General features: G+C 39.2%; 1 long non-coding RNA gene across 2 annotated transcripts in view; it reads right to left on the reverse strand.

Annotated features, from left to right (window-relative positions):
- Positions 1–930: 930 nt before the first annotated feature.
- The window catches only part of LOC144057510 (uncharacterized), a 63,164-nt gene continuing 45,485 nt past the window's right edge, over positions 931–18,609 (reverse strand). For both annotated transcript variants that reach the window (XR_013295275.1, XR_013295274.1), the window contains one exon: positions 931–1,395. This is a non-coding gene — a long non-coding RNA (uncharacterized LOC144057510). The remainder of the gene's footprint in view (positions 1,396–18,609) is intronic.

Below are 18,609 nucleotides of genomic sequence, written 5' to 3' on the forward strand. Positions count from 1 at the left end.
AATCAAACAAAAATCAACACAACAATGCTCCTAATTTTGTATTAAAGAACACCTTGTCCGCATTTGAGTTAATTTGTTAAAATAAATATTTACTCAAACATTTATGTTTCCAGAATTATTATTTACACATTCATACATTTTGGTATTTTTTTGTATAAGTAGCAAAGTTGATGTGTCGAATCTGCTGCTGTCCGTCATTCACTTGCATTTACCTAAAGTATGCTAGCTTCTGATTGGTTAGTGTTAGTCAGCTGATAGGGGATCAGGAAGTGTTGTCGCTCTAGCTGCCGTGTATGACAAGTATAGTTTAAATTAAGAATAAATGCATCTCCATCCTGCCTTTTCATTTTATGAACAGTGTCCCATTAACCACCAACGAATCCTCACATTAGACTATAGCTAGGCATATTTGTCGTAAATTTCTGAAAAAAAAAGAAAAATTTGCGCATATTTGCTACTTCATAAAGTGGCAAATTTGCACGTTTTTTTCTTGCAAATTTGCCACTTTAAAAAGTTGCAAAGTGGCAAATTTGGACGTTTTTTCTCGGAATATTACCCCACCCCACCCCTGAAAAAAAATATATGCGTGGCCCTAATACGCCGTTTTACCTTTACTCTAAGTGTAACAACATAATTTTTAGACAGCTGCTAAAGCTTTTTATTTGATTTTTTTTTGACGATAGAACAATCACAATAGGTACCTCGTTAACAACCCTATCATGAGGCTATTCAAGGCTGAATTTACAGACGAAATTCTGAAAAATTTAATTAAATAAAAGACTAAATGTGAGAGGTACATTTTTAAACAGATTAAAATGTAGTATTCATTGCTGAAAATTTAAAATAGTCATACAACAAATCGGTATACTATTTTCGCATAGAATTTTAGGATACACCGGCACACCTCAAAATTATTTAAATTACCACAAATTATCAATGTTAATCATTTAATTAATCTCTAGACAAATAATTCCTGCCTTGAAGTGACATGACCACTGATCATGTGATCAAATACATAAATGACATTCATCCATCTGATACAATTAAAACTATGGCACACTTCCTGTTAGCCTGCATATGGTCTTATCCACGCGTGTGTGTGAGGTCCATATTTGTGTGTGTGTGCGCATGTCCAGTGTGTTGGCAAGTACACACACAAACACACACTTGAGCAAAGCCAACCACGCTCTCTGATGGCTTGGGGCCCACTGCCGTCTCCCACGGGGGTCATCGAGCGGCGCCAGGATTCCTCCACGTGTGTGTGCATATGTGTGTGTTAAACAAAAGAGATGCTCTTGCCAGTCGTTGCGTCAAATGCAGCAACAGCAGCAGCCCAAATCCACCTGGAAGCAACGTCGGACAGGCAGTTGGTCGACGAGACGGACCCTTGGGGGCCTGTAAAGTGGATGAAGGGAGGGAAGTTTGAAAAGGGGACACACATCGTGGAAAAGTGGCTTTTTATGGCTTCTATACAAAAACTCACTATTTGAGAGCAACACAGCCCAAAAAAAATTACATGAGAATTAAAAAAAAATTTAATCGGTATAATGTGAACATTAGTTGGCAAGGAAATGTAAAATTGAGGCCACAAAAAAAAAAAAAATCATATAAAAAAAATATATATATTGAATTGTGGCCATTAAAGACCTGTATCATGCACACCAAATACTATTTTGTACATGAAATGCTAATTTGCAGCCAGTATATATATATAAAATAGGTAAAACATGCACACAAAATAATCATTTAAACACAAATTTGTATTTTTAACCTTGGTACATATTGAGTGTCAGCCAACTTTAATGAAGACACCTGCATGATGGTTTTAGAGCGCATAATTTGATTATGCCAACTTTAGGGAAGGAGCTGGAAGAGGTAGTGACCCGGGTGAGGAGGGTCTGGCGGAATGTTGCCTGCCTGTCTTGTTTTTTGCTAGTTATTCTAGTTATATCTAGACTTTACATATATATAGTCTAGTTATTTTGTCGACATTTGCTGGCAAAAGTTGTCAACACTGAGACGCCCTAATCGCGTCATGGTTGTCATGGCAACAAAAGTGATTCGCATGGAACAGGCAGCCCTCCCCAAAACAGAGTGATTTCAAGCAATGTTGCTATAAAGTGTATTTCTTCATCTTTTGTACATTTTGAATGTCAGAAAACGAAGACACCTGGGATTTAAACTGTAAAAAAAAAAAGAAAAAAAAGATAACATTCCCCAAAATAAACATTAGTAAACACTTGCACACAAGACGGCCGTTTAGATTCCTGTGAATACCTGATTCCCCCCCCCTCCCCTTTCCACCCTTTTTGTCCCCCCTCCCTCCCTCATCTCCCTTTAAAAATCAGCAAATCCATTTTGCTCAACAGCTGCACCTCTGTAGTGCGCAGATAACAAGGCGGGCCAGGCCCGACGCGGCAGCAGATAGGCTCAAATCTGGCCCCCTTTTTCGCTGAAATGCTAATGACGACGGGAAAGGAAACACTTGGCGGGCCAAAACAAAAAAAACAAAAAAAAGATGGACGGGAAAAAGAGAGACAGAGAGAGAGAGAGAGAGGGGGCTCTTGTAGATCTGTCACTTCCTCTGTTGACAGATATGTGCTTGTAAGTGCGCTCAACACTTGTTCCTGGTGTCTTATCTGGCGCCGCGCAGAATGCTGACCTACATTGCATCAAGCACAATGACGCCGCGCACAAACATGCTCTTCTTCTTCCTCTACCTCTTCTTCTTCTTCTCCTCTCTTGTTTGTCCCCACCCCCCACACCCCCACACACACTCCACAGCCGCCTCCCGCCATCACCTTAAAAAAACAGATGGATTGAGAAGGAAATGCCGGCAAATCCCGCCAACAGAAGGTATTCTTCCTCAAATAAAAGCTCCAGGCTTAAAAAAAAAAAAAAAAAACATTTCGGAGTCCCTTCCTGATGTTTTATTGCGGTGGCAGGCGGGTGAGTAAATATGGGGAATATGGCCTTAGCTAAGCGGGGGGAAAATGTAGCGGCAAATTGACATGATTGAAAAAAGTGGCCTTTTTCAGCTGAGATGAGGCTAGTGTGTACGGGATCCCAGGACAGAGGGAGGCTGGTAGCATTTTCACACTTTTTTTTTTTTGCTTTGGGGCGTAACAACAAATGATTTGAATTGAAGAATCCGTTTTGATTTAAAAGATGGAAGTGTACTGAATCAAATCGTTCCTCTTATATGGAGATATGCACCAAACCGTCTTTTACTGGAGAGTTATATCTACAGTGGCGAGAATGACAAGAACCTCATTGAATCGTACCCGCTCAAACTGAGCCATATCAGACTGAATCGAATCCCACTGAATTGAACCCAATCGCTCCACTTCAAACTCGAACCGTCCTTGAATCGTATCACACCCCGTGTATCGAGATACTGTACGTATTAAATAATATTTTATTGGTGAAACTGATAGATCATTATTTACGTCATTATTTATGAGTTAAGTGATCGTTTTTTTTTAATAATGTCCCAAATAAATTGGTTTTCACCCAAGTCCGAGTCACTTCATTATGAGTATGTCGATACCGAGTACATCCGATAAATCGTCAGTAACAAACAAAAAGTGCATCCAAATTGTCTCTTTTTTTTTTATTTTTTTTTTTTAAATAAACGTAATCATGATACTTTTTGTGTGATGCGGTGGAGATTCAAACAAAGTAAAGAAACAAAATATTTTTTATAGCATATCAGTGGTGCAAATTAACCATGAAAACAAATTACATTTAAATATTCTGATCTGAAATAAATATATCGGTAATTCCACTTAGTGCAGTCGCAAGATAAAGATCTTAAATGGTCAATGAATCAATTTCACACAACATTTTAGAAGAACTAGAGCACTTAACTACACGTCTCATTCATCACACATAAAATCCCTTCGCAGGGTGCTGCAAAATGATCGTTCCATGTCAAATTTGGATTTTAATTCATCTTGGTCAGATGGTACAACACTTAAGCTCAAATTTTAGGTCAATCGGACCAAGGGTTTAGGAGCTACGGGCCTCTGAATTTGGACATTTTGGGCAAAAAGGGGCGTGGCCACCTTCCTTTGAACACTTAGATCTCAGGACCTACTGGGTCATTTGGGTATTACTGAACTCAGTAAGGATTCCAAATCTGCAATCATTAAGAAGTTCGGTGCATATTCTAGACCTTTTGAACTGTAATTTGACCTTAAAATTGACCTTGTGGCTCATGTGACCGTGACAAAAATTTTCATGAAATATCTCCCACATACCCATATTAAAGTTTCTGATTTATTTTTGTTTTAATGGCAGTAAGTATCCAGATGATCTACAGTATCACTGATGTTGATTATGGTTAACTTCCACATTTCTTGAGCGATTCCAGTCGTTTACATTTTAAACTGTTCAGCTCATTTACAAAGTCAAATGTGTGTGCGTGAAAGTGCCTTTTTCTTAAAGGGACAGTGAGATATTTTTAGTTTCAGTTGATTATGGTTAACTTCCACATTTCTTGAGCGATTCCAGTCGTTTAAATTTTAAACTGTTCAGCTCATTTACATGAGTCAGCAGTCCCATTCAAAATTTCCGCGGGAATTTTTCTAGTTGATTATCTAATACTTTGACTGAAGTCAACAGTAGCCACAGGAGTAGTATGCAAAGGACAAGCATCATCCTGGGACCTCGGGGAGGGAGGACTGCATGTAAAATGTAATTAATTTGACCTGTAGAGTTTCTAGTTCATGCTGAGATTTTGAAAATATTCTTTGCCATGTTTTTTATGTATTTAATTCAGCCAGAATCCACCAAAGTAAACAAGTGCAAAGCGAACGTGACAATTTGCTATTTATAAGTTTATTGCTCACCAGATGAAAACAAGCAGGTTATTATCCGTAAGCGACCATTATTTCCCATCACATGACGCTCCAACCCGCGATAATTACAGGCTCGCTCCTCCACATGTTAATTGCAGGTCGACTTAATTGTGTTTTAATATATGGGAGAACATATAGCCGCTGCCGCTGAGATTGTTTTTGTTAGTCGGATGCTTCGCCATGGACGCCCTTTGGGACGCGACCCCACTTGGCGCTGACTGGCAGCTGTCTGTGTTTCCAGGCAACTTCGTCTACTAACTCTGCTCTTCTAATAACAGTGAAGAAGACACTTCTAGAAAACCAAATGGATGCTTTGATTATCTTTGTTTGTTTAAGATAACAATTAACCAAGACATACACGGAACCACTGACCTGAGATTTGTTAGAAGAAATTTCTCACATATCAGGGGAAAAAATGCAGTACCACAGTTATAGTAGTTTAGGATTTTTCATTATACTTTTATTTTGTTGTGACTTTTGTTTTTTAAATTTTGTTCCTTTATGGGACTCAAAATGGGGTTGAAGAGTTGATGCTGGTGTTCATTTCGTCAACTCATAATTTAACATGAATCCAACGGCTATAACGTTCCAACAATAATGTTAATCTGATCGCTAACTAATGCTGGCTAATTTACTAGCTTGTAGCATGCAGCCATAGCCACTTGTTGACATGCTGTAATTGTGTGTCAAGTTGTTTTTGATCAAAAAGGTGAGAACATTTGATGTGAAATAACTTTAGATCCGGAATGTTCAACATCTGCTGGCAAAAAAATATACAGGGGGACATGATTGTCCTGACTTAAAACTAAAGATTCAAATGTTGACCGTTTTTGTTGGCTAAAACTAGACAAATAAAATTATGTTTTCTTGGACTAAAATAAAGATTAAAATGCTCAAATTACAGTTGACTAGGGGTGTACCGTGCAAAACAATCGATTTTTGATGGAAATATTCAACAAAACATCTTACTTGAGGTTAGCTTTTAAACCAAGAGTGCCATCTACAGGAGTAAAAAAAAATATCACAGGTGCTTCATAAAGCTTCATTTGTCTGTCTGTCTGGTTAGCTGTTTAGCTAGCTAGCTAGCTGGCCCATTTAAACCAAGAGTGCCATCTAGAGGAGTCAAACAACATCACAAGTGTTTCATGAAGCTTCATTTGTCTATCACTACTGATTAGTATTTCCAAATTTTGAATAAAAAAAATTGACTTATAGATATCGTGATTAATTGGTATCTAATCAAATCGTGACCTATGAATCGTGATACGGATCGAATCGCCAGGTACGAGGCAATTCACACCCCTACAGTTGACTAAAAATGGACTAAATAAAAACGGGATGAGGTTGACAAACTATGATAAAAACTAACAAGCGTGATTGAAATTGGACTAAAACTGAGACTAAATTTAAAAATGGCCGATAAAATAACACTAGCTGGCGCGCCCATCTTTGTTGGGATATTGGAAGCAGTATGCAGCTTAAAAAGTTTGGAAAAGTATCACAAAGTGAAGGAACTGCGTGGTCGAGATGCTGAAGAGGTAAACTTGGTTTAAAAAGTTTGAGAAGATCTCAAAAGCTTGCACAGATGACTCACAGTGTCTATAACGAGGAATGGCTTCCCGCACAAAGAGCCTTAATGCGGCACGGGAGGGTCCGGAGAAAGCGGGCGAACGAGACGGCGTAAACAATTTGTCTGCGCCATCGGCTTGGCGCCGCCTCATTAATCGCTGATTGGCATCGACGAGGAGTTAAACGCAATGGCGGAGGAGCAAAAAAAACAAAAAAAAACACGTACTCCCTGGCACAGGTGCTCGCTTGACGAATAACTGCTTTAATTAGCCTTATTCAATCATTCTCCTTCTTTGCACCAGCAGCGCTCTGGTATGATATTATCCTCTTGTTGTCGCCAGCGATTCACAAACGCCCATCAGAGGTGTTTAGGAGGCGTTCTACCTGCTCGTTACTCTCCTGTCGTTTCACCTCGCAGGTTCGTCAAAGGGAAGAAAAGACGCCACTTGAATGGCTGCCGTCTTGGTCGACACACTCGAGGTGGAGGAGGTGGAGGAGGTGCGCCGCCGCCTTTCAAGGGGAACATCTGTGAGGTGATCGGAGGGGAACGTGGGCGTCTTTGCACCTGCTTTCAGGCTCCACAATGTCTTATTATTAAGGCCCGAGAAGGAAGACAGAGGAAGTCGGCAGATTTTCAAGTGCAGATTTTAGAGTCATGTTGGCCATTTGAAGGGGTTAGGGGCTCCCTAATTTGTTGGAATTTAGATGTTTCGGGGGTTGGCGAAAGATTCTGGTTGGTAAACCGGTGGGTAGTAGGTGATGTCTGGTCGGGGCTGGATTTCACTTTCCTTTCTTTGATCCTTCCTCGGGTCTCCTGACAACCTTACGACTCTAGCTGCATTCTGAAGTATTCGGTTTAGGTGAACGGTATGGGATTTTTTAGGTGAATTAATGCACGCACACATGCACACCCCCACCACATACTCACGCACATTAAAAAAAAAAGGAGAGAGAGCAATGATGATGACATGTCGAATCGGTAAGATTACCGAATAAACAATACTGAGCTCTCTCCGAAAAAAAAAATGAAGGGGTTAGGGTCCTCTAAAGACAAACTGGCGCTGAGAGATTTTGCCAGATTTCAACCAAGGACATCTTGAAATAAGACTTTGTTGGCTGCTTGACACAAGAGTAGACCCACAAGTTTTCATCATTGATTATTTACCATTTATTGTTATTATACACACACATTTGTCCATATTATTATCTGCTTCAATTTCAGACAAATTGTGATGGACTTAGGGGAAAGTTCATGATCTACTTGTTTGTTTTTCAGCCAACTCGACTTCCTTTGGGGGTTGGGGGGGGGGGGTGGTCCCTTTTCAGATTCGCTGTCATCTGATTTTGATTTTGAACTTGCATAATCACATCGTTGATTGGAATTATAATTTTTAAAAATGAAATTTAGTCATGTGGGGGGATATAATTTGTAGCCGGCAAGGATGGAACAGCTGCCCCAAAAAATGTGATTATGCCGACATAAGTATTGGGACACGGCTTTTAATGACTGACTCACTCATTTGGAAGTTGGATGAGGGACTTCATCCATCTGTCCATCCGTCCATGCCACTTATTCTCATCTGTCACATAACTCATGGCTCATATAGACAATTAACTAATCACATTCACAGTCTTATTCAGATAACTTTTTATTTGAAACATTTAACCATTTAATTTGATGTCCAAACATTTTCCACTGAGGGCCACATACAAAAAAATGGACAGGAGAGAGAAGCCGACTTCACCATTATGAAGCATGCTAAAAAAAACATTTCAGTACCCGAGCCACTCAGTCAATTTGTTGACAGACGAAACAGCAACCAGAAGTTCCACAAACCAAAACTTCAAAATCCCTTTTTTCAGGACAACTTAGGGACGGTTGAAAATTAGCTCTAGCTATAACCTCTATATACATCACATCAGCTGCAAGTTTGTAACTGTTTGACTGCATTGCCAACTGTCAAATAAAGATTTGAATTTGAAAGATAATTGCTGCAAAAAACTGATAACTATTTAGAGTATGCAATTGTGGAGATATACTGTTTTCCCACCATTTCAAGTTTTCTCGATTTTTTTCAGTGTGGCCAAAACACATAGTCCCTTTATTCACTTATCACTTTAGTGAGGTGTCCCAATACTTTTGCCCAAATACAGTATTTTTCAAAAGTAGATGCCTCTCTTGGCTTAAAGCGGAAATCAAGCTTGTCGTTTCCCCCCGGGGATCTCGCGGCACAGCAACGCGGCAGGATTTGAGTGGATTGACACAAAACAAACGAGGTGATTTCCTTTGGATGGGGGGAGAGGCGGGATATGGGGGTGCGCTCGCCGACAAGTGGGGCTCCCCCGGGAGCACAAATAGAGATGTGAGCACTCCAAAGTCAGAAGCAGGCAGTGTCACTGCTTTTATGTTAGCGAGAGACAAAAAGATTCTTCTTCTTCGTGTCATCTGTCATGACGATACAAAAATTCTGTCACGTTTAGTTTTTCTATTGGAAGAATGAAAGCGCCTTTACAAGCATCTAGAGTAGCAGACATCCTCATTTATGGGGGGAATTTAGCAAACTATGGAGGCCGCTAAAATTCCATTTCATATTCCATTAATCAGTGGTTAACTTTTTTTACCCCCAAAATTAACATCAGTTCTTAGCTTTATTTTAAGTCCATTAGCACGAGTCTGTAGCTTTAGTAGACAAATCAACTAATTGGTGGCGTCCTGCGAGGCCAAAAATAATCAGTAGTGTATTTGAGGTTAACAAAAAGAGAGACGTGCTATCAAATCAGGGATGCTTCACTTTGTGCTCCAGCCTGATAACACAACACACACATTTGCTCTATCAACACATCTGATGCTGTCTGGACTCCGGATCCACTCGGACCCCAGACCTTCGCCCCTGAACCTCCCAGGGGCTCCCTAACATGAGTCGGCGTCCATTTTGTAAGAACATGGTGGTCTCACCTCTTCACTTCAATTGTAGCGAACAACAACCGAAGCAGGCAGATCGTCATGTTGGCATTCGGTTATGTTTAAATATCATTTCGACTCTATTGTTTATGGCCCATTGTGCAAATGGAAAAAGAGAACCAAAGAAACAATTTGTTTTCCTGCTAAGCACATGATGAACTATGATGTGAGCAAAAGCAAAACAAAACATTTAAATTGTGGCAACAGTGTGATGCCTGACTGCTCCTGTTGATGGACAAAACCAACAAAAAATGTATTTGGAAACACAGCTGAGAAGCTTTTCCACTTCCACACAATCTTTAGTACCAACAGCATTTAAACTAGTGTTGTTCCGATACCGTTTTTTTTTGGGCCCCCCGATACTGATTCTGATACGCAGCTTTGCATCGGCCGATGCCGATACCAAGTTGTTTTTTTTTTTCTCAACATGAAAAAGCTGTCCTGCCTTTGGTTCAGAGCATTCAAGGGCCAATAGGATATCTTCAAACATGTCAGACATCAGCGAATGTCATGCATGGGTAAGACACAAAATGCTGCATCCAAAGTATTAGCATCAGAATGAATGGTATCGGAATGTTACTTGTTAGTACTCACCGATACCACTGTTTTAATGCAGTATCGAGGCCTCTGCCGATACCAGTATCGGTATCGGAACAACACTAATTGAAACTAAGGTTAGTTATTACATAGGGCATATCGCAACTCAACTTTATAAGAAAAAGTAATATAACTAAAATAAAATATAAAAGTAAGTAAAGTATAAAGTATATGTCGTTATTTACACTATATTTAGCAAAGTGTTTCATATCTACATGTAGCTTAATCAACTGACAAACTCTTTATTTTTTTCCTTTGAAAGAGGCTTCAGTAGCGTGATGGCTTGAATAAAAAAAAAGGAGGAAGAGGAAGAGGAAGAGGGTGGTATTGAGTCGATAAAATCCAAAAGCGCATCTGATTAGCTGCAGGAGATCATCTGTAGATCCTCAATGAGTCTTTGCCCTCCTGACATATTTGTTGCATTTGTTTACGTAATCAAGCTGATTCGGCATCTTTAACCTCAAATGGCCGCCTCCGACATATTACAGGCGGTGCAGTGTTCATGCATAGTAACAAAATTCTGGGTGCTTTCAAATTTGGGGTTTATAGATGGAGTTTTAAAGTTTTCAATTTAGGGTTTGTATTTCAAGCTTGAGTTATGATTTGAAATGAGGATTTCGAGCTCAAGTTATGATTTGAAATTAGGGTTTCCATTTTGAGTGAGCTTTTAAATTGAGGTTAACAGCTTGGGTTAGGCTTTCAAATTATGGTTTCAAAATTAGGTTAGGCTTTTAAAATGATGCTTTGAAACTTGAATTGGGCTTTCAAACCAGAGTTTGTTAGTTGTCACTGGGCTACTATCAGGCAGGCGACAAAGTGTAAAAAAAAAGAAAGAATTTTTTTTAAATAAACTAAAAAGCTTGTGTCCTCTTCCCCTGATGGCGCAGTGGTGAGACACGGCACATGCGTAGGTCTATTAGTTTAGTAATTGCTGGCCGATTAGCAGACGCGGCGCTTGGCAGGGCCCGGAGGCCCGCACGCTCCCTGGAAGGAGAAGCACCTCCTGGAGGATCCTGATACAATACAGCCGCCTGGCCACAATATATCCTGCCCGTCCTCCCCTCGTGGGTCGCCGCCTCCATCAATCCTCCGCCGCCTGTCTGGACGCCGACCAGCTGGCTTCATTACGGCCTCCTCCTCCTCCTCCTCGTCTTCCTCCTCTGCCTTCCGCCACATTTTCCCACTGCTTTATCTCTGGTGCTCGTCCAGACTTCGGACCTTCATGCAGGCTTTCTTGCCGCGTAGCTGCCGGCGAATGAAAGAAGCTAAGTGGCCATTGTGCTGATTTGTTCTCTTATGCTTCTTTTAAACAGGAAGTTAAAAAAAATCTTCACAATATGCTGTGTGCTCCCCCACTAGTTTAATAAACACAGTATTCTAATTAATATAAAATTTGTGGAATATAAATGCACCAGTTTTTAACCATCTCAGGGAGCGGCCATTTTGCCACTTGCTGTTGACTGAAAATGACATCACAGTGCCAGGTGAGCTCAGCTTGCGAACGTCACATGACCAAACCTCAAAAACAGGTGAGCTGTGACGGTCGTTTATTAAGCAGGGGTTAGGGGTTAAACAAAGGTGTTGTGGGTTTAAAATAGGATTTTGAATTTGGGTTTCAAACAATGGTTAAAGTTGAAATTAATGTTTCATGTTAGGATTTAAATTAGCTACACAACCTTGGGTTAGGTTGTTTTTTTTCAATCAGGGGTTCAGCCAGGTTAGAGTTTCAGATGATAAAATGTTGTTTTAAAACGAGGGCAGAATTTAAAAATAGGTTGGTTAGAGTTTCAAACAAGGTTTTCACTCTTGGGTTAAGGTTTCAAACAGATTTAGGTTTCAAATGAGGGTTTCAAATTATTGTTTCCAACAAGACTGAGGTTTTAAACCAGAGGGTCAAGCTTGGGAAGGAGCTTCAAATCTAGTTTTAAAACTAGAAGTTGAAACCCTAATTTCAAACGTTAAACATTAAACAATGATTGAAAGACCCAACCTTGGCATGATCACCTTATTTCAAACGCTAACCCTTGTTTGAAACCCTTACCTAGGCTTGAAACCCTAATTTGAAAGGCTTAACCTAATTCGAAACCCTAAAATTGTCTCAAACCCCTGCTTTGAAACTCTAACTCTAGGTTAAAAAACCGTAATCCAGGGTCAAAATCTTGCTTTGAAACATCAGCTGTAGTTTGAAATCCTAAACCAGGTTTGTTACCTGAATTTGAAATCCTAGCTCTAGATTGAATATTTAAATCTAACTTGAAATCCTAACCTTAGTTTGAATCTGTAACCTCAACCTAATGTTGAATTAACCCTGGGTTGAAACCCTAACCTTGGCTCAATCTTGACTTTGAAACTCTTAACTCTAGTTTGAAATCATAACTCTGGCTTGGATTAGCATTTGGCGATTTGCATCTTTCATTTCCATTCATTTTTGCATCCCTGCTGGCTCGCATACACCAAACACAAAGTTTTGAACTTGTACAAGCCTCTTGATCACAGAGTTAAATTCTGACGCTAATCAGCAGGCATCCTGATCCACTCACTTTGCCTAATCTGTGTAAATCCAGATTAAAGCTGCCATTATGACACCAGTCAAACAGTCTTTTCTTTCCGCCACTGTGTCTGTGTTTGACGGAGATCTGCAGTTGGACGACGGGCGAGTCACAGCTGACTTAGTCACCCTGCCTTTTCCCGTTTGTCATTATTTGCTTTGGAAGGATGACGGGAACTGGAGAGCAGACCGCAGATGGTCCTGTTGATTGTTTCTTGATAGGACGCCGCTGATAGGCAGATGGCACGGAAGGGTTGCAAGTGGAAGTCTTCTACCAAGTCCTTTCACAATCTTGATGAAGACTGATATGGAAACATTAATTTCAAAGCCTTGATATCCATCTCAAGGTCCTTGCATTAGCAGACCTTTGCTCTTCGCCCTCAATCGTAACTCAATTCATTTTCCTATGATGGGTCATATATGATAGCAAATAGCAATTGATGAATTCTTCTTTGAAAGACCCCTGGACCCTAAAATGGCCTACTTGTATTTTGAACCCTCAAACCCAACTTGCCAATGTGTGTATATATATATACATATTATTTTTTTTATCTCCCATAGTTTAAACCCCAAGACGGGCTTGAAACCCAAATTTACTCGAACCAAAGTTGATCAGCTATGAGCATCACTTTTTTGGTTGGGGTGCTTTCATTTACTGTGTGTGTGCGAGAATATGTTGACATCACGCTCCGGTGCGCACACATGCATAAATAATAAGTAAAACTTTGCTGCACCTCTAGTCCGGGTTTCTGGCCCCAGTGTGAGTCACCTTCAAGTTTACAGCTATGCTACAATTACTTCACATCTGTGTTGCACGGATTGCTGGTCGCAATTTCTGTTTATTCAGTTTTGTTCACTGTTGTTTTTAAAAACCCACTGCTTTCCTTGTGAACATGCTAGCATGCGCGTGTGTAGTGTGTCAGTGTGCATTACAGCATTATGTTGTTTTGTTTTTCTGCTTCTTTAGCTTCGACAACACAAAGACGGCGAAGGGGGGGGGGGGGGAAGACGTGCCCGAGACATAGATTTAATATCCTCGTCTGCAACAAGGCAGCGTCTTGATGCAATAATCTCAAATTAAATCATGAATAATGGAGGGAGGAAAGTCATGAAGAGGGATTAATAATTCAATAGATAAATAATTTACAAAATAATCAAATACATAAATAATGAAGGCGGCCATAAATAAAGAATCTGATTAAATCTTTCCAGGCAGGCAGCTTGGTACATGAAGCTACACGAGCAAAAATCTAAACAAATACAGTATATTCCTTTCAATATATATGTACATGTATTGAGTGAGAAATAGCTTTGTGCTGAAGTCGTATGTGTTATTTGGCAAGTGGAAATTAATGTTAGATGGATGACTGCATGCACACACATACATAAAAAATAATTTGCACATGTTGTCATGTGACACGTCATGCAGCTATGAAATGGCTCATTCAGGGTTACATCTACTCCATATATAATGTATGCCTAAATGTACAGTATGCACTGCACTGTATGCAGCCGCTTGATTATAAACGCATGCTAACAACAATACAATACATAAAAAAATCCAGTGAGTGTATGAAGACTTCTATATGGTTCACTATTGATTAACACTATTTACTGAATCATTGAGGTTTGCTGTAGTAGGGTACAACTTTACTGCATTAGTCCAACAAATACCTAGTCCTAATTTTTTATCCCTAGCTCTATGTAGTTTGAACCTTTGCTGCTTCATCCAACATTCCTAGTTCTATCCACTATCCTTAGTGTTACATTTCTTGTTCTTACCTACACTCTAAAAACAGTTGGGTTAAATGTAACCCAATTATGGATCAAAAATGGACCGATCCACTTTGTGGTTCAATTTGACCTAACTTTCTGGGTTGTTTTATACAAAAAACATTGGGTCATATTAACCCAAGTAGAGGATCTGACCCAACTTTATGGGTCATTATACACAATATGACTTAATTTTTATTTTACCCAAAGTTGGGTCAAAAATGATGCCAGTAGAAGATGTGACCCAACTTTCTAGGTTGTTTTATAAAAATTAACCCTTTTTTTTTTTACCCAAAGTTGGGTCAAATTGACCCAAGTAGAGGATTATGTGACCCAACTTTTTGGGTTGTTTTATACAAAAATGACCTTTTTGTGTGCAAAACAATCCAGAAAGTTGAGTCAAATTGACCCAAGTAAAGGATCCAAACCCAACTTTTTGAGTTTTTATAGAAAATTACCCAATTATGACTCAAAGGTGGGTCAAATTGACCCAAATTGACTGTCCAACCCAACTTTCTGGGTAGCTTTATACATTATGACCCAATTTTTGACCCAAAGTTCGGTCTAATAGACCCAAGTAGAGGATCTGTCCATTTTTGACCCATAATAGGGTTATTTTTGACCCAACTGTTTTTAGAGTTTATCATCCCATCTATGAATCAACATTTGCAGTTCTGACCTCCTATCTTTAGGCCTTCATTTCAAGTCCTAACCTTGTATCCCCTGTCTAACATTCCCAGTACAGTATCTCTTGTCCTCCATTCCTTGTCTGAACCTTCTAATATTTGTTTTTTTGGGATTGTTAGTCCAAACTTCTTATCCCTCGTCCTAAATTCCTAGTTCGGACTTTCTATGTTTTGTCCAACATTCCTAGTTCTAACCACTATTCTTGATCCTAAATTCCAAGTCCTAACCTCCCTGGTTATACACTTAAGTTATATACTTGTCTAGTTTTATGGTCCATACTTGAATCTTAAACCTCAATCTCCTGTCCAACGGTCCTTGTCCTTACTTTCTATTCTAACTTTGGTCTTACATTCTTAGGCATAACCTCCTATCTTTAGTCCTAACCTTCAATCGCTCGTCCTACTACATTTCTATTCCAAACCTTTTATCCTTTATCTTTTCTCTAGTAAAGCATTCCGAGCCCGACCCACTATACTTCATCTTAACCTATAACTTTATTTCCTTTAATCTCTGTCTACTTTCTTTGACTCCTCCATCTCCCAGGGTCCATTTGTCCTGAGTCAAGTATAATGAACTAAATGATTGGTGTTGTCCAGTCCTTGTGATGGGAACAGGAACTGGAGGTGAGATCCAGAATGCAATGCAACACCTTAAAGCTCGTCCCGGGAGCGGGAATGGCTTTGTGGGGACTAAACAGTCATTATCTTTGTCACAGCTGCCTTGGGAGTGTTATCTATCCACATACATCTTCCAATCTTCTCAATGTGAGATGACAGTTTAGTTCCCCTAACTTGCTGTTTGGACATTCTGAAGTGCTTAGGAGATGTCGGCCGATATGAATTTAAGTGTCAGTAAACCCACGCAGGGCTTTTTAAAAATGGTAACCATCCACCCTTGTTTGATAAAGATTTTGTACACAGTTTGCTATAACAAACATGGTATATGTGGAAAATCGGTCACACAGAGACCATATAAAAACTTTTTGTGGTAGTTTTACCCCTCTGACACACTTAAAATACATTTGAACATATTAAAACACACTTTCTTCAAGTATTTGTTATTTATTGCCCGTTCTCTCAAGTGCGCGCTGTCAAGAAATGTGAGATTATCATATAACATGACTAAATTCTGGTTTGCCTGAGAGAACGAAAAAAAACATCAAAATCTGTGATATATAGTGGAGGCGTGAACGATGAAGCGCAATATAGCGGGTAACACTGTATTTCCATTTGTATAAGCGGCAGGCAAATTGATTTCCTGCCCGAGTGGCACACCCGGCTGTTATTTACATGTTAAAGGCACTTTCTTTCAAGTGCACATTGTGCACGTAGCAAACAGACAAGAGCAACAGTGTGACAAGTTTGCCACGCTCGCCGCAAAAACATCAAAATGGTGTCACCACAGATTCGAAATAAAAGCAGCTGAAGAAAACAGCAGTAAGGGTATAATCAAGTAAGACGTCACTAAGCTGATTTCTGCTTTCAGTAGCGTGCGTGTTTACCTTGAGTTAGGACGGATATAATTGATGGTTAAGAAATGTGCAACTGTGTGAAATTGATTAAATTGTTGCTTCAAGCAGTTGAGGCAAAATGTATCACCTGAGTCTATAAAAAATCCATACAAAATGGTTAAACAGGATTTATTATTCTTTTCAAATAGCTGTTAGATTAGGCCACTTAATGATTAGATAGGTGACTTGAACTAGGCCGTTATGTCGCTGTGACCTGTCCTGGCTTGACATCTTTATATCTATCTGCACTCTAGCACACTTATCTAGTTAAAACTAGTTAAGACCATCAGGTCCCTATCGGTCCACACATAGTCACATGGGCCAGACTGAGCCGCCCCTGTGTGTGTGCCAAGACAGCATAAGAGTAGAAACCATTTGGACCAGATTAGGCCTTCTTCCACATCCAGTAGAAAAGACTCCACGGCTGTGTACTCGATCTTTCTGGCATCCAGTAAATAGTTCAACCGAGAATATGCAGTCTCCTGGTTGTTATTATTAGTATAGATTAGCATTAAATATAAAAGAACCGGTGAAGGTTCTCACCAGAACTTTACATAACAGTATGATGGTCCGGGATAAAAAAATAAAAATAAAAATCTCGAAATGGGAGACAGACTTGTCTATAGCACCGGAACCTGAGTTTTGGATTCAAGTTTGTGAAAACGCATTTAAAATGACAAAACACACAAATTTACAACTTATCCAATATAAAATTAGTCACAGAACATACATTACTCAATATATGATGAAGAAAATGGGACTCTCAGACTCCGACATTTGTCTCCAATGCTTACAAAACACTACAGACACTTATGTTCATGCTTTATGGTTATGTACTTCGGTTATGTATTTCTGGACTAAAGTCTTAGAAAAACTTTCCGCTATTTTGGACTGTAGGATACCTTTGTCTCCAAACTTGTGTTTGCTAGGTGACCTAACAACAACTGACTTACCACATAAACAATTTCAATCTACACTTGTAGCCCTTACTATCGCTAAAAAAACAATTCTTGTTAACTGGAAAAATAAACAAACTCTGAATATCGACCAATGGTCTAACCTCCTCATAAATCACATTTTAATGGAAAAAATATCTGCCTCAAATAAAAACCAAATATCAAAATTTATAGAAACATGGTCTACGTATATAGAATTTTTTAACCTAATTCTGGTTACTTAATTCTGTCTGTTAGCGAGAGCCCCCACATCGTGATAACTTACATTGATGTTTCTGCATTTGGCAATTTATTATTATATTATATTATTAGTATGGGATTTTTTTTAATGGGCTTTAGGTGAACTGATGAATACACACACGCTCGCACGCACGCACGCACGCACGCACGCACGCACATACACATATTCACCCACATACAAAAAAATATATATATATATATATATATATGTGTGTATATGTATATATATGTATATATATTTAAAAAAAAAACATTTATTAAAAAAAATTTAATTTGTTTTTTTTAAAAAAAAAAGGAGAGCAATGATGATGTCAAATCGAATGAACAATACTGAGCTCTCCTGAAGAAAAAAAAAAAAGGGGGGGGGGGGGTAAAAGGTTATGACTTGGTATCTCGTAAGAATAGGACTAGGACCAATGATAGAAATTGTATTTACAAAGTAAATTCTGTCAAGTAGATTTGACTCCATTTAGAGTGTGACCAAAAAGACTCAGTTGTAGAGTAATATTTACGCTTGGAAGAGAGTAAAATAAATAAAAGCCATTCAAGGGTTGAGGAACGAATTCACGACTAGAAAACGGGTCAGAACATGAATACAGGACTTGTGATAGAATGTTTAAACTGGGAAGTACAATAAGTATACAAAGTTAGAACTAGGAGTGTAGATCAAGCATAGGAGGATAGGAATGCTTGGAATGTCGGACTAGGAATAGGAATTTAGGTGGAGGAATGTTGTCAATGCAGTTTTATTCCTCTTTAAGTGACATACACATTGACAGAGAGGATGTGGTCTTTTTGTCAAGCTGTCAAAGTCATCAGTCGCTGGTTCCCGTGGAGACAAAAATGAATCATCATTAATTGATGCGCAGTAGCTATCAGTCTAAATATTTAGTCACCTCTCACAG

Source organism: Vanacampus margaritifer, chromosome 9 (assembly GCF_051991255.1).
Source record: "Vanacampus margaritifer isolate UIUO_Vmar chromosome 9, RoL_Vmar_1.0, whole genome shotgun sequence".
Taxonomy (NCBI): Eukaryota; Metazoa; Chordata; class Actinopteri; order Syngnathiformes; family Syngnathidae; genus Vanacampus; species Vanacampus margaritifer.